Genomic DNA, 20,453 nt, shown 5'->3' with positions numbered 1-20,453 from the left:
CTACAGACATTGACAGTGACAGTGATTAATTAAATATAAAATCCCATATTAAAAAGTGTATTGAAATGATCCTTTTCAACATGATACTTTCTTACGTTTTACTGGCCTACTTCTTCTGAACTAAACTACTACTTACGGTAATTAATTATTAATGTAATATTAATATTGTAATTCAAATGAACGAATTAAATGCTTTACTTTCTGAATATTACGTATTTTTTTATCATATCTGTTGCACTTTAAAATATCGGTATATACTCGATTTTTTTTAAGATTTTCGGTCCAGAAAATCGTGGTGCGGGGCTTATTCGTGGGCGAGGGGGTACTCGAATAAATACGGTATGTTTAGGCATAGAGTTGTATGTAGAAAAAAATGTCTTTTATTGAAATACAGTAGGAAAAGGATCGAATGAACGTTTGTGCTTGACAGAATGTGTTTTGATTTCATTTTTTCTATAGGGTTGAAGATGCATGTGGAATTAATAATGATAATATTGAAATAAAAATGAAACTATGTAGAAGGAAAATGATTGAATGAGAGTTAAAGCTTCACAGAATGTGTTTTGATTTCATTTTGTGTATAGACTTAAAGTTTGGATATTTTTTTTTGGTCTTTTACTTTATCTCCCGTTGGTTTAAATACATTACATCAATTTTTGAAAGCTTGTACTTCATATGTAGATATGTAGCTATCAATAATGTATACAATTTTCCAAAATTATAAACACTACATAACCATTTTTTTTTTTTTTTGTTTCTTTTTTAATTTTTACGTTCTTGTTTAGTCTTTCTTGGAAGCGATATTAGATTTAGGAAAAACTTTAAGCAAATTTGTTAAGCTTAATCTATGTGTGAATAATCTTTTAAATTTATTCTGTTTGTTTTTGTTGTTTATAATTACACTTTTAATTTTTATAATTATAATTTTTTTTTCATACGAAAAATTAAAAAAAATTGTAAATATTTTAATATTATAATATTTTATATTATATGAAAAAACGTAAATATTTGTATAAAACCGGGTACCCTAGTTATTCTAGCTGTATTTGCCAGGAAAATAAAATATTCTTCAATATTTTTTTTATTGATAAAGATATGATGTAACTAGTATATATATTTTTTTGTTTCCATTTAGATGCATTTTTTTACAATTGTAATGAGTAAAAAACAATTGTGTTTGTTCTGTTATGTTCACTAATATATATTTAGTTTATTTTAAGATCTACACGTTTAACAGAAGATTTACTTAATGCATAAATAAACTTCTCATTATTGCATCGTATTTCAGTACTCTATACTATTATTATTTAGATAATAATATATGAAAGACCTGCTGAGCCAGAAAAAATGAACACGTGTGTTATAGGTTGACTCAAAAATAGCTTTATAAAAAACTGTATTATTATATTGTTACCTTATACATGATGGAGGTTTTTGGTTTTTCTTTAAGCTATTATTACTACAATAATCATATAATTTTATGTTTTATTTCTAAATTAATAATAATCATTTAAATAAAAATAAATAAATTAATATATATATATATATATATATATATATCGTATATCTGATAAATCATTGTAGGAATTGTTATTATATATATTTTTAATTTTTTTTTTATTATAAGGAAACAGCAACTTTAAAATCTATTCAGCAAGTTAATTGAACAATAATTAAATAATATCTATTTGAACCAACATTAAGTAGTCACAGAACCAGCAGCTGGTGACTTAACGATAGCAACGAAATGAAATAGAAGAGCACTCCGTACAGCTAGACAATAAAGGCACCTATTTGAAACGATAAGGCAAACCAAGAATATTGTTTTTCAGCGATCTTGAAAAATCACTGATCGTGTTATCCCACAAATTGACCGCCAAATACTTAGGGTGCCGATCCAAACGATTTTGATAACTTAGGCTGACCAGAAAGATTTCCTACCGAACCGTTCGCAACTGAAGATCATTATACATGAGGCTATTGCTTAAGAACCAGGGTATGTTTAACAGTTTTCGCAGTGTTTACTGCACTATGTCAATAGTGCATGTCGTACCCCAAAATTCAAGACCGTAAGTTTTAATAGGCTTCAAAACTGATTTTTTAAATAAAAAATTTACTTTTTACTGAAATCTGAGATCTATGTTCTATCAGCCAGTATATGTTTTTAAACACGAAATCCAACTGTTCCCGCATAGATTTGATATGTTTCGCTCAAGTAAGTAGTCAGTCAAGATGAAAACTCAAATATTTACAGTCCTGAGATCTCGGAATCCGAAGATGTAAACAGGAGGATAGTGTTCCCTACAAAAAGTGAACGTGACGTGCTTTGATTTTGTTTCGTTTATTTTTATTTTCCAACATGTAAGTCACGATTCGAGGAATGTGATATAACCATGAATAAAATGAGACGCAGTAGCCGGATCTTCGTGGACAGCAAGAATTGCAGTATTGTCAGCAAACGTTGCAACTGTGGTATCTGCCGATATAAATTATAAATTGACGTTCTATTTTACTTAATTTAAATCCTGATAGTTATACCTAACTATTTAAAAAAATTATTATCAGTAATATACAACAACCAAAATTTGATAAATCATTTACCTATTTTAAAAAAAATTAAATCATTTGCTTTTGAATTAACAAAATATGAATAGTCCAAATAAATAAAGGAAACAAACATTTTTAAATAATATAGTGTTGTAGTTTTTTGAAAGTTACGCCTAATAGAGATCCTTGGCTATTGAATTCTCAAGCACCTCAAAATCTTGACGCAGGAGAAATTAAAAATTACGAATAGTTACTGTTATGTATCTATTTCGCTGTCAAAATATGTGTGGCATATTCTTCAAAGAAGGTGTAGGTTGATCGTGATATAGATACAATGAACGATGTGTGGCCTTCGGTAGTTTTTTGTTTCAACCTATAATTAGATAAAAGTTTATTTTTATAATGACAGGGTTCAGTATATAAATTTTCGGGATGGGGCTTAAAAGCAATTAATTTTTTTCTAAAGAATTCATTCATTTTTTTTTACTTAATATGTTTATATATTCTGATCTGTATTTTATATCAAATAATAAACTAGAAATTAAGAATATTTTCAGAAATAAATTCAGTTATATATATATATATATATATTTTTTTTTAACTAAAATATTTGTCTTCATCGTAATAATAAATAATATTTATAATATAATAAGAAATATAATTTCATACCAATAAAATGGTAATTGTATATATTTTTAGTTTACGAATCATGACTTCCATTTGATCAAAAAAAGAAAATTTCGTATATTTTAATATTAAAAGTGTGCAATTGTGAGAAAAGGACCATGCTCTAAAAATGTAAAAAGTTACTTATTAAGAAGATAATTTAACAAAAAATAAAAATAAATAGCTTCATTAATTAAATTGTATGTGTATATGTATATATATGTGTACACAATGGTTCACGAAGAATGTAACAAACTTAATTTCATAAAAAAATAGTTTAACTTCGTTAGCGAGTGTCGGTTGACGAAAGATTTCTCCATGATGTCTGCACCTTCGGTAAAAGTAAGTCAGATTAATTCTTGGAGTCCAAATTAAGAGATAAATTTTAATGGTTTTATATGAAATATGACTTGAAAAAATGAAAAAAAAAAAATGGTTCCAGAACTTTATTTTTAGTAATTCTTGAGCGACCTGGATATGAAATTCCAAATTTTTTAGAACTTAAAAAATTCTAGGTCTCATAAAGCAAAAAATGGGTTAGAAACTACGAAAAAACATAAACTTTGCCGGGAGGTAGACAAAATATCAAACCCGATTAGGATCAGCAAAGTTTCCTTTTACGGACACTTGATGAGAATCGTCTAAAACAGATTAACCAAAGAAATCTTTGACCAAGGAATCAACAGAACCTACCGGTTCAAACAGGTCAAGGAAAATTTAAAGGAAGCAAAGATAGAAACACACGAAATTACAGACAAAGGTACGATTAAACGAAAATGCAGAATATGTGAAGGATTCCAGAAGAACGAACAAGAACTTAACGGACACAATAATAGCGAGAATAACTCACGCAAAATTAAAAAAATCTGGTAACAAAAAAATGGATATCTATAAGTGTACCTAACATTTGCAATACAAAGTGCCTTCTATTTGCATTACAAAGGTAGTCTATATACAACCTTTATCGTGTACCTACAGAGACCGGAATGGATTAAAAAAAGAAGCCATCTAAAACAATGAATTATGAGTATGTAAACTAAATCGTCTTACCATGCAAACTCTAAATAGGATAAACAGGACGCCACTTCAGGTTATTTACATAAGAATTTTTCTTCCTATCAATAGAGATTGAGGGAATTCAGAAACTTTCATAGAAACCATAGAAATCCTATAACAATAACATTTCAACACATTTGAACTTTAAAATAGCCTTTATGAAAAGCATAACGTTAATGTAGCCACAGTTAACTCTTTTAAGACCGTAATTAGAAATAAATTTATTCATTACGCAGACCATTGATTTTAAAATAATGATAACCTATTATGTACCATTAAAAAATGTCTTATTTCATGAACTAAATTAAATTACAACACCAATAACTATAAAATTAATTATAATGCATTTAAAAATTAATCGTAATATACTATAATATACTATAAGTTATTAGCCTGAAATGTTATTAAAATATACAAGGCTGATTGTATAATACATTTTAAATCATATTCTCTGACCTGAAATAATTTCTTTTTACTACCTTGTACGAAATAAAGGAAGTATTGTGATCGGGAAAAATTTCGGTTTCCAGATTTCAACGGAAATATCCATTTTGCCCATCTCTGAATCCACTTTGACTAGATTCGGCTTGACGTCAGTAAGTACGTACGTATGTATTTCAAATAACTCAAAAACGATTAGCCGTAGAATGTTGAAATTTTGAATTTAGGACTGTTGTAACATCTAGTTGTGCACCTCCCCTTTTGATTGCAGTCGACTGAACCAAAAGTGTCGAAAAAGGCCCAAAATCCAAAACAATTTTTATTTTGGACTTTTTCTTAACTGCAGTAATAAGCCTTCATTGACAGATTTTCAACGATATATCATAACTGGTACTTATTTTCATTAGTTCCAGAGTTATAGTCAAATAAAATTTTAGTTAATGAAATATTTGGATCTTAGAGGTCGGCACATCGTTCGAATCTCCTTTTCATCTCTTTTTTTTTTAATTTAAATATATTGATTAATTAATAATTATTAACCTCTCATTGTAAAAAAAGTTTCACGATGAATAATAATTCAATAATAAAAAAAATAAAGTATCAGAAGTTTTTAATAAAATAAAATTTTACGTACCTTTCATTTTAAAAAAAATTTGTAAATGTAATTTAATAGGCGTACAAGGAATTCATGTGTTGCACATATCAGATTTTTTTTAATGAAAAGGTTTTACATTTTTTGATGTATACTTTAAAAAATGCTGATGTACTCTGCTGGTTTACTGATGTACTAAAAATGATTCATTAGATGTAATATATTTTAGTACATATGTTGAGAATTATTCAAGGAGTACAAAGAATATACAATAATAGCAAAATAACACTTCTGTTGATTTATAAATAATATTAAAAAAAAAAAAAATTATTTAGTCATAGCATTGGAATTAATTTTCTCAAATATTTCGAAGACTGGAAAAACGTCTAACGTAATAATTGAACTTCTAACATTAAAACTACAATGTTTTTAAAAATATTTTGTAAAAATATAAGATAATATTTACTTCAAAGTATAATTTTATAAATTAGAATTTGAACGTTATATATGATGTAACATTCTATCAACCTTTTTGAAGAATTATCTAAAATTTTAGTACTTTTTTTATTTAACACGAGTCTTAAATAATAAATTAAACTTTATCTCTTACAACCTGATTGTTTCGTAACATCTAAAAATTTATGAAATCAAAATAAATGAAAATGTAAACGGTTTAACCTACATTTAATACGCAGATTCTTGAGAATAAACACTGTAATAAAGGGTTCTTCATTTGAAGCAGTATAATTACTGAGCAAAGGTACCGGCAAAATTAGTTTGTTATACGTAAAATTTGATAATTTTATATTGCGTATTAAATTAATGATAATTTATGAATTTCTTTTACTTTTTCTCATTGTTTTCTGTAACTAGTTTGTATCAGGTAAAATATACGGCAACAAAAATTTGGTTTAACCTATTTCAGAAAAATACGGCTTAATAAAATATTTTTCATAATGGATTTGATTTCATTTTTTACCGTTCTGAATAATTTTTCGAAGTTTGATTTTAAAATGTTTTATCGTAGTAAAAATCTGTAAATATATGAAAAAAGAAGCTTTTACGTTGATGAATTTCAAGAACGTCTATAAGTAATATTTAAATAAGATGGCATTCGTATTAAGAACACTGGATGAATTACAATACAGTTTCTTTTTTTTTTTTTAAATCGTAATTTTCAGAAAATGAAAAATTATTACTATCTATAAATAGAAAATACAAGTAAAAGGTTTTTCAGTAATAACTATAGATGAATTTACTGTACTAAAGAAATGAGAATGTTTTCTTGCTGTTTCAAAGTCGCAGTTGCAAATATTTCAGTAATATACTCACGTTACTGCAATATCATGGGTAAACTTTAACAGTACTATTATTATTATCTGTTGTATAGGATTTTTAGATGGCCACTGAACTCAAATGAGATTGCTATAATAAAATAATTGCAGTTATTTTTATTGACAATTTAGTGTTTTAAATTCTTTACATTACGTATATTTTTATTTTAAAATACATATATCCCATATAACTACTTATATATTAAAAATAATTGGGGTGAAAACTTAATTCCATTCTGTGTGGGAGTTCTACTGGACAGATCGAGTTGTTTTTTACTTCCTTGTATGAAGTAAAGGAAGTATTGTGATCGCGAAAAATTTCGGGTTTCAAATTTCAAAGAAAATATCCATTTTAAACTCCCTGAATCCATTTTAACTAATTTTGTCGTGAGGTCTGTAGGTACGTTCTTATGACCTCGTATAACTCAAAACCGATTAACCGTAGGATGTTGAAATCATGGATTTAGGACTGATGTAACATCTAACATGTCTTTTCACTGCAATCAAAAGGGTACTTTTGGCACCAAAAGTGCCAAAAAAGCCCAAAATCAAAAATAATTTGGGCTTTGTACTTTTTCTTAACTGTAGTAATAAGCACTAATTTTTAACGATGTATCATAACTTTTTTTCTTTTTTTAACCACGAGAGCAACCGGTAACCGCCTAGAAGACGTTACTTCGGTCGGTCCCAAGTGACGTGGCTGAAAACAAGCCCCCCTTTAGTGAAGCTTAAAGCTGATCTCCCCGACGGGATCCCTCTTCGATCATTGAGACATCACGACATCCCTCCTGGTTGCCACGATGACTCTCTCCACGAAGGCTAACCTTCCCTTCCCTATCACCTCGTCTGAGTCCGGGTATGCATCCCACGCATACCCCCCTGAATCGCGCGCCCACCTCACAAACCTCAAGGGTCCCCAATGCGTCATCAGAACGTCCTAATTCAGCCATCTGCTGGACCCGAACGCCCTCAGCAAAGAGGCTACCTCCCTGGCCCTGCACGTGTCCACGATTCGACTCCCTGGCGACAAAACCTTTTTCGCCAGTTCCCCCCGAATTTATTTTTTAATTCACATTACTGGAGTTTGACATCCACAAACTGGTACTTATTTTCTTTGGTTCCAGAATTATAGTCAAATATAATTGTAATTAATGAGATATTTGGATCTTACAAGGGGAAGACACATCGGTTCGAATCCGACATCATTTTTTTTTATTAATTTAAGTATATTGATATAAATAATTATTAACTTCTGATTTAAAAAAATGTTTTACAATAAATAATAATTTAATAATAACAAGAAAAAATATCAGAAGTTATTAATGAAATACAATTTTATGTACTTTTAATTTTAAAGAAATGAGTATATGTAATTTAGTAGGCGTTCAAGGAAGTCTTGTGGTATCCACATCAGGTTTTTTTGTTCTGCTCGGAATGATTGACAGATATTTTATCGAACGGTAATTACCGGAGGCTAAACAGGAAAAAGTAGAACGTTTGGAGGAAAATACGTTTTTAGTACGTATTTTACTTGTGGTAGGAAAGGAAAAAGAAAAACAAGAGGGTTGAGGGGAGACATGTTGTAAATGCAATAGGTTTTAACCGAATTTTTTTAAATGTGAACTATTTCTTTGTACTAATAATGTTGTGGAGAAACACAAGTCCACTAAGTTGTAAAGTGATTTTTTTTATAATGTATAATATTACTTTGTAATAATAACGCTAGGAAGCAGGAAGGGCTTTATTAAAATATTTAATTTAAAAAAACTTTAGATAATAATTTAATGACAAATGTTGTAAGGTATGAAATATGCCAAGCTTGACCGTGGTTTGAACCTAACGATTTACGGAAGAAAACAAAGATGTTACCACTCAGCCATGAAGGTTGACAAAACAATAGAAAACTACTGCTTTAATAATTAAATGATATTAATTAATATTCCTTGAAGTTATTATTAAAATATTGATGGAATTTTTTTAAAACAATTTTTGAATTTTATGAAAATATATAAGTATCCTATTTAAATATAAATTATGCACATCATTTTAAATTATGTCTGAAATAGGTAAACATTTAACTTGTCGTTTTACTAAAGAAACTGTTCCGGAGTTTAATGGAAAAGATCTAGGAATTTATTGATGAATAAAACAAATGTTGTATCCCTTCCTATGAGGTTTTTGTGTATTAAATCGCTTTACAATTACAATAAAAATCAAGAGTGGTCTATTTTACTCCGATTATTTATTTTTTTCTTGTTAACCCATAGAATTACATTCCATTACTCATAACTTTTTCTTCAACATATTAAAAAAAGAAGGAATTAAAAACTTCTTTTGACCCGTTTGATCAAACTTGATTTTACATTCATGTGAAACTCAAAATATTTTGTTTACATAGACGCTTAATTAATAGGTAATCATTTCCAGATATTTTCCCCAAGTTTCAGCCTTTTGAACCATTCATAATATTCTAGTAGTTAGTCTTTAAATTTATCCTATTTCATTTAGAAATGGTTACTTAAATAATAATAAATAAAAAAAATAGAAGAATTCGTATTGATATTCCGGTTTTTACAAAAAATTTAATCATACAAGATCTTTGTTAAGTAACGTAAGAAGTAATAAAATTCTTTCACATTGCTTTTTATTACATATATACTTACGTAATTCAAATTTAGTGATGAAATGTAGTAGACAAAACGAAGATGGACCACTGGATGTAAAAATAGAAAGAGAAAAGAGTATGGAGGTAGAAGAATTTTGTTATTTGGGAAGTAGAATTACTAAAGATGGACAAAGCAGAAGCGATATAAAATGCCGAATAGCACAGGTAAAACGAGTCTACAGTCAGAAATATAATTTTTTTAACATTAAAAATTAATTTAAACGTCAGGAAAAGATTTTTGAAAGTATGTATTTGGAGCGAAGCTTTATATGGAAGTGAAACTTGACGATCGGAGTTCCTGAGAAGAAAAGAAGACCTAAGAAGAAATCGTTGCAGGCAGGCAACGTTTGAAATACGTAAAACAGATTGTTAAGGATGTAGGATGTAGGGGGTATAACAAAATGAAACGACTAGCACTAGTCTTGGAGAGCTGCATCAAACCAGTCAAATGACTGAAGACAAAAAAAATTAAAAATTTTCACAAAAGTAGATACTAAATGTGAATGATGTAAATAAATAGAAGAGAAATGTTTAAGTGACAGTCATAACGCTGTTATAAACAGCTTTAGTGACAGTTTTATTTCTATATAAAACCCTAAGAATACGGTTTGTGTCATGCAGTTACAATTAGAGGTATTTGCAATAAATTATTATACAACTCTATGGAAAATAACTACGTAGTACTATTTTTCTCTATAAAATAGGTACGATAAAAGACCGAACTGAAAACATCGATATTCATTTATGTAACTAAAAATAATGCATGTTTATAATTATTGTTTTTTTTGTTAACTATAACCCTTATATGTATAAGGACAGTAGATGCTTTGAGCCAAATTATATTTAACCTACTTTATTCCAGCTTTAATTTCTGATTTATTATATCTACTTCAATGGAAGTCTAAATTCAGTATAATATGCGAAATAATATTTTTATTTTTTTTAACCATACTTTTTATATAAACTTTGAACTAATATTAATAAGATTATTTAGTTATTTTGATACATACACAAATAATTAAATTTTAAATACATTTTTATAGTTTTGAAAATTTAGTTACAAGTTAATTTTTAAATTAAAATAAAATTTTATTTTTTTACATTAAGTATAACTTGATACAAAAATAAAATAAATAATCATAAAATATCAATTTAAATATACTAGTATTTAAACTAATTGTTTGTATACACTTGTTCATGTAATGGAAATAATAACTTGATAATTGCTTTACTTAAGCAAATTGTTTAGTCTCGCTCTGTTCTTAAATCTAACGGAATATTTTCTGTTAAACTATTCATTTTTTTTCTTTAATCTTCGTCTTATATTCATGATCTTAGAAGTTTATAATTATTTTTATAATTTCTTCTATTCTTTTCTTTTTGTTTACAACAAAAATAGAAGAATAGAAAAGAATTATTTTGTTAAAATTTATATTTTCTGTATAATTATGTTATTTAAAAATGACATTCTTCAAAATACAAATCTGTCTTTGTTTTGGAATCATATCTATTTTGAAAAAACGCGTTCTAAGATGGTTTTAAGGTCAAAAAGATGTGTTGATAATTTTGGAAAAAATAGCTTATTCTATTCCACCTAACAAAACTGATTTATATTTATTACACAATAACACAAAAAAACGGGAACTTTTAAAATGCATAGTGGCATAAATATAGGACTTTCTTCTTTTTTTTTCCTGTTTAACCTCCGGTAACTACCGTTCAAATAATACTTCAGAGGATGAATGACGATGATATGTATGAGTGTAAATGAAGTGTAGTCTTGTACGATCTCAGTTCGACCATTGCTGAGATGTGTGGTTAATTGAAACCCAACCACCAAAGAACACCGATATCTACGATCTAGTATTCAAATCTGTGTAAAAATAAGTGGCTTTACTAGGATTTGAACGCTGGAACTCTCGAATTCCAAATCAGCTGATTTGGGAAGACGCGTTCACCACTAGACCAACCCGGTGGGTTATAAATATAGGACTGCTTTTTTTGCAAAGGCAACCTTCCCACTCACTCATCATGGAGCAGTGGAACGGTTAACAGCTATAAAAATGTTTACAAAACCAACGATAGTTTGGAACGTACACAGAGGGAGTTTAAAAATTCCCACTTTTTATCTCACTGTGTATCTAACAACAGTAGGTGTTAATTTTTTTTTATCAAGAAACTAAGATTCTCAAAACAAAAAATTGATACTAATTTAAGTTTAAGGCGACTCAGAGAGGTTATTCATATGTCGGTTAGAATTGGAGTCATCAACATACCCACTCCGTGTTCTGTAAAACATCTCGGCGTGTGGTTAGAGTCGAGCCACATCAAGAAGGTTACTGAGACTGCTCAGGAGACTACTACTAAACTAAGTCGGCTCATGAGTAACCACCGTGGACTGCCAGAATTAACCTCTTTCTAGATAGAAAGAGGTTAATATTCTGGCGGTGTCCTCATCTATTATAATTTATGCGACCCCAGCCTGGGTTGAAGCTTTCCAGAAGAAGAAAAATGTGGATAAGATATCGGCGATCCAAAGGTGTGTGGCGATTAGTGTGACAGCCTCCTATAGCACTGTATCTAGGAGTGCTATTGAAGTGATTACTGGTATTCCACCAGTGAAACTGAGAGCTCAGATGTTAATTCGCGTATACAACAGCATGCCTAAGACTGAGGCTAAACTTGTGCAACTAGATGAATGGCAGAACGAGGGAATGCCTCCGCAACAGGAGAATGAACGAGGCGAATAATACCGCGAGTACATAACTGGGTGCAGCGAGGCTTTGGGGAGGTGGGCTTCTTCTACCTTTCCCAGCTTTTGACTGACCATGGGGATTTTGAAGCCTACCTCCATCGCTTAGGTAAGAGGGATTCCTTATACCAAAGCGAAGGTACTGTAGCATGTTAGACACACCTGAACATACTATTTTTTGGTGTAATAGGTGGGAGGTTGTCTGACTGGTTTTAGGGCTGAGTTGACTCACCCCTGAATTGACCTGTGAATATATGCTAACTGGAAGGAGACAGTGGGAATCGGCTGTGAAGTTAACTACGTGGATTCTTAAGACTAAAGATCGGGATTCAAGGGAGTTCTTGATTCTTGGAAAGAAAAGACCGTAGTCCCGGCTGGAGCCCACGCTCACGGAGGGGTACCGGTTAGAGTTGAGGTAACGTAAAATGGACCGAGTCCTGGCCAGCGAGGAGATCCTCTGTGGAGCGCGCATAGTCGGATCTCATGGAGTCCCCCTGGATGTTAGACGCCAAGGTACCCACTGAGGCTGCGCAATGCTTCGACGCAGAACCAGCCCACTGATAAAAAAAAGAAAAAATTTAATAGGGGTAAATTTAAGGATGCTGTTTGTTACCTCTTAATTTTAATATTTACGTTAACAAGTTGGTTAGAGAATGAAAGAAACAGTATATAAAGATTTGATATTGGCACCTCTGATATATTAATACTGTATTATTTAGTAACTCAGGGCATCAAAACACATTCCGATGATTGTTTAATAGCAATGAGAAGTTTTTCTTTATTTAGTTAAATTATATAAAAATAAAAGCTGGCGAAGTATTGTTTGATTTTCCCAGTTATTACTAATAAAAATTAAGAGTTAATATATATAAAATAGAGAAGAGAATAAAGTTTAAGAAACATTTTTCTAAAAATATTTATAAGGATAAGTTAATTAAATTTGCTTAAGTAAAATTTTCCTCAAGACCCTCTTCAAATAGAGACTAAACTAAGAAAAAAACCATTTTCAAAAACTTTACTGTATTTTACGTTTGGGGTTCTATAATTTAAAAATAAATGGTATACATTTCTTGACAGCTCTATTGAAGTATAAATTTTTTAGAAATATAAAAAAATGTTCAAACCGAAGGGACATTGAGGAAAAAACATATGTTTAATTATGAGAGATGGTGTTCATTTTTTGAAAAAGTTTGTTTTTTTGATTAAGTATATATATGCATTGTAGATAGAATAATTGTTTTAAAAAATTTTTTTTCTAAAATGCCTCTGTAGAGAATCAAAATTGTTTTTTTTTGCGATACCTTTCAACCCCCTTAACGAATATTGAAAAAAAAATTAATATGATCAGTGCCCCATTTATATAAATATTTTAACCAAATTTGAAGAAAATTGATTTGGTCAGTCTTAAGATATAAGACCAAAAGTGGTGTGACTCACAAAACTAGATATTTTTGTTTTGTCTAGATGAAATAGTTGATCCAAAAATTTAAAGATTTGCAAAAAACGGATTCTCATTTTTTGCCGTGACCACTATACTTTTCCCTTTAATATACTTATTCAAGCTATATTCGATAAAAAAAAATTATTTAGCAGAAAGTTTCACTTGTATTTCGTAATTATTGTATTTATAATTTGTTTTTTTTTAATAAAAAAAATTTGTTTTTTTATTTTTGTTAAATATTTATTAAATACTACTTTCAAAACGCGTGAAGCGTGAACTTCAAAAATGAAGTTCACGCATATTTTTATTTATAGAACATATCCTGAAATTCGTTCCATTTCTTCGACAGATCCCTCATATATATGAACACAGGGATCTATATATACATATAATAAATAATATTATTATGAAATAATAATAATGCATTGATTTAAATGTTTTGAATAAAGAAAATTTAATTTTTAAACTTAACACTCGTTTGAAAAAATAATTTTAACAGTCTATTTTAAAACCAGAATATAACCTATACAGTATAACCCAATACATATGGCCATAGGCAATAAATTTTTCTTCAGTAACCTGTTGCCTACGATTAAATAAAACATGATGCCAGGTAACAAAATATAGTTTACCCTTGGTATAACCATTCATTTATGTTATTGAATTTCTAAGAATTTTTATTTAGACTATAACGGTTTTTAATTATAATATTTAGTATTAGAAATGGAAGAATCAAAAAATATTTTAAAGGAATTTTCAGATCTCCGTGGCAGAATAGTAGCGTTTTGTTCTATAATCCGAGGGTTCCTGGTTTGAATCCCGATCATGCATGATATTTTTTATATAATACAAAATTGCATTTCCTTATTCCAAGGTACAAGCTTCGTAAGCTTATGAGGTGAATTAACTCATAAAATCAAAAACTAATTAATTTTATCTTTAATTCTCACTTGTTAATAAAAAAAAAGTAAATTTCAAATAGTGAACATTTTCTTGCGTCTTAACGAAATGTTGTAGGAGATAACTAGCTTCAACAAATAAGTAAAAAAAAAACAACACTTAACTTTTTTAAATAATTACATGTAAGCCTACATTAAGGATAAAATAACAGGAAATTACCGGGAAATAAAATTCGTGTAATATTTTAATAACTTTATTTTTTTATGAAATCATGAGTAAGTAATTTACAGTAAAATTACCTGTAAAAAAATACATAAAAAAGAAGGAAATTATGCTGTAACAAAAATATTTGAAACTTCACTTGCTAAATAAATTAATTACCTCTTCATTTCTATCTACTTTTTATTCAACCAACTGGAAATATTAAAGTTTTCTATTACTTTTTACTGTAAATTTGTATCAGTGCATATTCACTAAAAATAGTAACTAAAATTCAGGTCTTGGTTTTTCTTTAACTCATTTTTAACCGCTTCGCTTTTATTGTACTGGCTCAATAAACCTTGTACAAACAAAAAAAAAAAATGTATAAATACAAAATCAATAAATAATTTTATTTTGTTTACAATCTATTTCCTCGGAACAATGAATAGACGTGTTGAATGTCTGTTAATGTCTTGAAAGAGAGAAAGCCGAACAATTATTAATTAACTCATCTATATTCTACTTAATTAAATTACTACAGCTATCGATAAATGAAAATGAAATGAATTGTATTTATTTGTAATGTATAAAAAAATTAAAACCTGAGGATGAAAAGGGTAAATAAATTGAAATGAGAATTTTATTTTTATAAAATTTAATAAAAGTTATTTACAAGTCTGAATTAAAGGAAACATTCTGAAGTAAACAAATTTCATATAAAAAAAATATAAATATACCAAAATCAGAGGATATTTTTATCAAAGTTTGATTTTTTTTGTTGTTTAATTTTTATTATAATTTATGAATATTGCTGGATATGTAGAAAATAAATTAAAATAATAAAAAAACAATTTAAAGCTTCACTTCAACAAATCTTAGATAAAACCATAAATGTACGTCATTATATTTAATTATGATTTAAATAAATCATAAAACAATAATTCTGTTCAGCTTTATTGCCATTTTATTAATTAAAAACAAATGAAATTGATAAAACACTAAACATATAAATGAAACTGAGCACAAGAGTATTAAAAAATAATAATAAATTGTTTGTAAATAAAATAAATAAATGTATATATTATCATTAAGATTAGAATAAAATTATTTATATAAAATAATTAAAATTTCTGTTACCTTATTTTAAAAATCGACAAATATTAACTACGACACTGGAACCAATTAAAATTAAACTCTTTTATACTGAGAATAAAGCATGTCTGGTTCACTGGGGCACTTTTTACAAACACCGCATACCGGTTTAACCAAGAAGTAAATACTAACCGACAGACAGACAACCGCCAACTAACTCGTCTACCACTTGCAAGGATACTAATAATACTAGTAATACTAATAGTAGTAATAATAAAAGAGCAAGTAAGAAAGCTTTTGCGCATGCGCAAAAATATCAAGGTCTTAATCGTACTACCGACTGTAGATCAGTTCATTTCTGTAATCATACATCTTTTATATAATTATGAATGACATATAAGAGTAAGGAAGGAAGTGCAATATCTCTTATAACAACCACATGTTTTTTTTTTCTTTTTACTTCTCATAATATACGCGTATATATATATTTTTCTCTTTCTCACTCTCTCTTTTTGTTTGTTCTCCCTCGTGTGTGGTGTATATTATATTAATTGATATCTGCGCGCGCGTGCATTTGTGGATGCAAAATATATTAATGGAACTAAAAACAGTTTATAAATATAATCCGTTATAAAATGATGACAGTTTGATTTACAACTTTATTTTAATATATTAAGACTGCATATTAAAAAAGTAGTAAATTGAATTTCTTTTTTTAATTTCTCGTTTATAACTCATTTTTAGGTAGATTTAATAAGAAAGCTACGTATTGTAATGGGGACCACGATTCGAGTTTCGGAGAATTTCAACATATCTTCGCGTTTCACATCCCCCAGACCCAAAAACCAGCGTCAGTTTAAAGTTTTATATATACTAGGTATGTGAGAAAAGTAATGAGATTGACTTTTTACTTACCAAAATTTTTATTTTTTTCAAACAACAATATTATTCCCTTCAAAGTAGTTCCCTTGGGCAGCTATACACCGACAGAATCGTTATTCCCACTCCTGGTAGCAGCGCTGGAAGGTTTCAACTAGTAAGGCTTTTAACTAGTTGGTCACAGTCTTTTGAATGTTCTCCAGAGTTACAAAATGACGTCCTTTAAGACATTTTTCAATTTCGGGAAAAGGAAAATATCACAAGGACTCAAATCAGGTGAATAGGAATTTGAGGAACCGTAGGAATTCGTTTCGAGGTCAAAAATTCCGTGATGGAGATGGCCATGTAACACGAGGCATTGTCACGATGAAGCACCCACTTGTCTGCAATATCTGGTCTCACGCGAATCATTCTTTTCCTGAGCCTTTCAAGGACACCTTTGTAAAACACTTGGTTGACAGTTTGTCCTGGACGAACAAATTTTTTATGCACGTTACTCCTACTGTCAAAAAAGCAAATCGGCACGGTTTTGATCTTTGATTTGCTCATTCGACATTTTGTCGGTCGAGGAGATGACGGAGTGTGCCACTCTTTGCTTTGCCGCTTTGTTTCAGGATCGTACTGAAATATCCAGGATTCATCATCTGTGATCACACGATTGAAGAATTCTTGGTCATTGTCAATCTTCTCAAGAAGATCAACGCACACGTTTCTTCGATTGTCCTTCTGTTCCGTTGTAAGGTTTTTTCGGCACCAATTCCGCCCAAACCTTTCGCATGTCCAAATCGTCTGTCAAAATTTGATGTACGTTGAAAGTGTTTAAATTTAACTGTTCGCTCATCATACTTATTGTTAAACGACGGTCTGATCTCACAAGAACACGCTCAACGTTTTCGTCAGATTTTGAAGTTGAAGGTCTCCCTCAGCGAGGTTGATCTTCAACGTGTTCTCGGCTTTCCAAAAATGATTTCTGCCAGCGGAAAACTTGTGCTCTTGATAAGCAATGTTCCCCATAGGCCTGTTTCAACTTTTCAAAGGTCGGGGATTCCCCAAGTTTAACACAAAACTTGATTGCACCGTTGCGCTAAATTCCGATGCTTCATTTTCGTAACACACAACAAAAACACAACTTCACTGATGGCGCTGTCAAAAATAATGTGTTGGCTGAACGGAGTTGAAACTCGAACTGAGCTTGTGAAAGAGATGAACAAACCGGTCTAGCACAGACCGGTAGACACAGCGTTGAAAGATCGCTCGCAGTGTTACCAATCTCATTACTTTTCTCACACAACTCGTATCTATATATTTCACTTTCTTGTAGAAACGGTAACTGCCGTAATTTTGCGCCAATCACTTTCAAATTTATACATAAAATATAACAACCCAAAATCTGGGTCAAGGTGGTCAATGGACAAAATTGGACCAGGGGGATGAAAATTGGGGGGAGCTTTTTAAAAAAAAAATTTCTATAACTTTCTTATTAATTAAAATATTAAATTCGTTTAAAGTTCCTACTATTCTTTGCATAAGGCCTAAAACATATGTAAGTAAAGTTTTTTGATATCATCAACCATTTGCCCAGGGGCTCATAATAAAAAATGGGGTTTCGAAGACGAAAAAACCATACCTCCCTTAATAGGTACAATATCGAATCGGTTTAAAGTAGTCGTTAGTTCTCTAAACATTACCTAAAACTTTTGTCTGTAACAATTTTTTATATGACTAAACCTTAGCGGAAGGGATGACCAAAATATTGCTGGAACTGTAAGAAGGTGGTACTTGTATGATAAACATGTGAAACTTTTTTTCACGTGCAGTCATTGTTGTATTGAGTACATTTGAAATTTTTCTTAACTTTAAGATGGAAATACATTTTTATCCCCTACGTAGCACCAGTGAAATCTACCTTCGCTATCCGGCGTTTCGAAAGGGAATTTTTAGTAGATTCAACAGATATTTAAATATTTTCTTAAATACAGTATTTTTATCTATATAAGTTGTATCTTAGTTTTATTAGGTACGAAAAAACTTAGGTAATTGTAAAGTGCCACAAAAATTCCCACTAGTTATAGTTAAATATTTAACAACTATATGATTTGTTACTAACAATAGTTATGGCGAAACCATTCCGAGAGGAAGGTTTATTTTGCTTAAAATAAATTTTAATTTACTCGAATGTAATTTATAATCTATAATAAAAAAAAAAAAAAAAACGACTGATAAGTAAATACCTTATAATTGTTAAGTGTTTATTAGTGGTTAATAACTTTACTTGTCTTTTAAAACTAAAAATGTGTGAACAGCTCTTGCAGCTTTTATAAAAAAAAAAGTGTATTGTTTTAATTTTTGTCATAATAAATTTCTCTTACACGAATATGTCATACAAAACGGTTCAAATCCATTTAAAACTTAAGTAACATTTATGGTAAAACGCGACGAAAATTTAAAACTGAACAGAAGAATTGTTTAATTAGAAATGAAAAACTTCGATTATTTACTACAGCACATAAAATATACATCAGTATTTGTTATAAGAATTAAAAAAAATAATTGCTTTTTGCAAATACGTAACTATTTATAACCATGACATCCTGTGCATTATCAATTCGATCTTTTTTTATCTTCAAATTATATAAGTCGAAGCGTGTAATAAAAAGCTAAAAACCATAAATCAAAGCGATATGTGACCTATTCGTAAAGGAAATACTTGTAATATTTTGAATTATTTTTTCCTTGTTCGTTAAAATTCTATTGTAATATTCTAATATTTGCTATTGATTATAAGATGCAGTCAAGATTTTTAAAAGCAATACTGAAGTAAATAAATATACCTTTAATTCTAGAGAAAAAAAAAGTAAATCTTAAAAAATATGAGCTAGTAATGATGTAGCTCTTGTATTTATGTTATCCGAATTTTGTATCAAACGAATTTACAGAAATACTTTAATATATATCAATTTTTGTATATTTTTTTAAAAAGTTATACCAAAATTTCGTTATTCACAATATATAAAAATTTATTTTGAATTTTGTAAAAGGTTTTACGATTATTTTTATAATTAGATATTATATATACTAATATTTTTACTTTCTTGTACAAAATAAAGGAAGTATTGTGATCGCGAAACACTTCGGTTTTTAGATTTCAACGGAAATATCCATTTTGACTACCCGTGAATCTATTTTAATTATTTTCGCCGTGACATATATATATATACGTACGTACCTCCCACAACAAAAGGATGTTGAAATTTTTGATTTAGTATTAATATACACTAATATTTTTTTCCATAAAATGCTTCTTTTTCCAGTACTATCTCAAATTATTTAGCTAGTTTTCAAGTATTGCATCTCATATTAAAGATTTATGTCAAGCTAAAAGGTAACATTTATTTCAGTTTCATTACCGAATTATTATTTTTTTTTTTTTTTGGTGTATTTGGTTTGGATGTTTAAATCATTGGGATGCAATATTGATTAGTTAGGTTATTTTTTCTTTTTTGATTGGTAGGTATCTATTAACGGGAATTGCTTTATCCGTGTGAATTTCGGCATACCAGGATAGTCTTTAATAAAAAAAAAATAATAATTTAATAAGTATTTTCTAGTATAAATGTTGGTGTGTATTTGTATTGAGGATTAGCGTTTTCAGTGAGTTTGTATGTTGTAGCTAGTGATTGATGTACTACTTTAGCTGGCGCGTTATGTTTGGCTATGTATTCGGTTCAGATTAGAGTTATGCATCCACTTGTTATGTGTTCAACTGTTTATTTTTTTGAGGCAATTCTTGCATAAATCATTTATGGTGGATGGGGCGCCGATTATATAATTTTGGAATGCTGTGACTTGGTCTTAGATGGCAAGTAGGAAACCTTCTGTTTTGGGAA

At 29.3% G+C, this 20,453-nt stretch overlaps 1 protein-coding gene across 2 annotated transcripts in view; it reads right to left on the bottom strand.

Annotated features, from left to right (window-relative positions):
* Positions 1-15,926, bottom strand: part of LOC142331191 (protein 5NUC-like) — a 121,287-nt gene extending 105,361 nt beyond the window's left edge. For both annotated transcript variants that reach the window (XM_075376923.1, XM_075376924.1), the window contains exon 1: positions 15,733-15,926. The gene's annotated coding sequence lies outside the window, so the exon portion shown is untranslated. The remainder of the gene's footprint in view (positions 1-15,732) is intronic.
* Positions 15,927-20,453: the final 4,527 nt, after the last annotated feature.

This window comes from Lycorma delicatula, chromosome 10 (genome assembly GCF_047948215.1).
Source record: "Lycorma delicatula isolate Av1 chromosome 10, ASM4794821v1, whole genome shotgun sequence".
Taxonomy (NCBI): Eukaryota; Metazoa; Arthropoda; class Insecta; order Hemiptera; family Fulgoridae; genus Lycorma; species Lycorma delicatula.
This window is presented reverse-complemented; position numbering and strand designations above follow the sequence as displayed.